The sequence below is a fragment of the Seriola lalandi genome, unplaced genomic scaffold, assembly GCF_002814215.2.
Source record: "Seriola lalandi dorsalis isolate HSWRI2012SDOR001 ecotype SW California unplaced genomic scaffold, Sedor1 jcf7180002053966, whole genome shotgun sequence".
Lineage (NCBI taxonomy): Eukaryota > Metazoa > Chordata > Actinopteri > Carangiformes > Carangidae > Seriola > Seriola lalandi.
Window position 1 is genome coordinate 14,508 of NW_019524519.1, and position 1,709 is coordinate 16,216.

At 42.0% G+C, this 1,709-nt stretch overlaps 1 pseudogene across 1 annotated transcript in view; it reads left to right on the forward strand.

Moving 5' to 3' along the window:
- LOC111652372 (heparanase-like) overlaps positions 1-1,709 on the forward strand; it is a 6,290-nt pseudogene that overhangs the window by 3,285 nt on the left and 1,296 nt on the right. The window contains exon 4 of the transcript XR_015437026.1: positions 1,201-1,420. The product of XR_015437026.1 is annotated as a heparanase-like (transcript). The remainder of the gene's footprint in view (positions 1-1,200; positions 1,421-1,709) is intronic.

Consider the following 1,709-nt stretch of genomic DNA (forward strand, 5'->3'; position numbering starts at 1 on the left):
GATAGATGGATAGATACTTTATTTATCCCCTAGGGGAAATTCATGAATTCAGGAAGTTGAATATGAACTAATCAATATTCAGATTTGGCCTTGGACAGTTTGTATAATTTCCTCATATTTTTTTCAACCAAGTTAATTGGAAAACTTAATAAGCACATTTAAATAGTCATTACCTGCAGCTGTGGTCAGTTAATTAGGGCTGCAGCTAATGATTCTTATCATTATTGATTCATCTGCTGATGATTTCTCATTGTTTCGTCTGTAAAATGTTCAAAACAGAAAGAAAAGGTGATTTACAGTTTGTCTGGATCGTGTTCCGTTTATTTGTTTGGTCGAAAAGCCAAAAATATTCATTTAATTCTGGAATATGACAAAGATCAGCTGCAGATCGTGAGAACGGAGACGATGAAACCACAGAACATGAAGAAGCTCCTGATCAGTTATCAAAACAGTAATTCTTCTGTCAGCTGACTAATTGATTCATGATTTCAGCTCCACAATAAATCACATGAAAAGACCCAAACTGGGTCAGTCGGTCTCTACAGAGCAACTGTCCTTCTGTTCGAGTCAGAGCCGGCAGCTGCTTAGCTTAGCTTAGCATAAAGACAGTTAGCATCATCTGCACAAAAAGTCAAATCTAAAAGCTACAAACAGTGTTTACCTGTCGGACAGGTGCCGGAGTCTTTCCTCATTTATATAAATAAGTGTATTAATCAAAATGTGCAGCAGTGTCGTCCCGCTGCAGACACGGCGGCGTCTGTCTGAAGTCTGCCTTCTCACATGTAAAGAGTTGATGCCTCTTCCTGTCACAGTGTGTAAAGAAAGCTCCGCCCACAGGTTACACACAAATACTGTCACAGTCCTGATAAATAAATGATATAGAAACAGAGAGGAGGTTTCTCATTTACATGACGCGTTGCTACGGAGACGTGGAAACACTTTCTAACCTCCCTCCCTCTGTGGCTCTCAGCTCTCAGCTCATTGGTTCCTGCTGAAGATGTAAACACCTCGTTCATATAAATATAATATGATTCTTCTTCTTCTGTATCAGCTGTAAAAATGTGTGTGTCTGTGTGTGTGTGTGTGTGTGTGTGTGTCTGTCTGTGTGTGTGTGTGTGTCTGTGTGTGTGTGTGTCTGTGTGTGTGTCTGTGTGTGTGTGTGTCTGTGTGTGTGTGTGTCTGTCCCGTCTGTTTGTTCAGAACCGAACAGCTACGAGAAGAAGGCGGGGGTCCGGGTGGACGGGGTTCAGCTGGGACTGGATTTCACCCGTCTCAGAGAGATGATGTCAGAGTCCAAACTGTACCAGGACGCCGGGCTGTACGGGCCGGACGTGGGCCAGCCCAGAGAGCACCGGGTAGACATCCTGGAGGGGTGAGAGGTCACACTGATACTGAGCACTTTATTAGGAACACCTGTGCAGTGAAGCATTAAAACCTCCAGGTCTCTGGAGACATGTCGGTTATCTGAGCCACACTTCCTGTTTGAAAGGTGCTGTACAAATAAAGTTTATTATTATTGTTATTATCATTAGTAATAACAACATCTCGTCTTTGAACCTGGCAGATTAGAACCTGGTCTAACTTTGACAGAGTAGACTTAAAGTACAAACTCAGTCAGTGTGAAACAGTCTGAGGTTATTGACTGATATTAAAACATAATGAAACATAATGAAGCTGAGAATCACAAACAGTTTGAATCCTGTAAATCT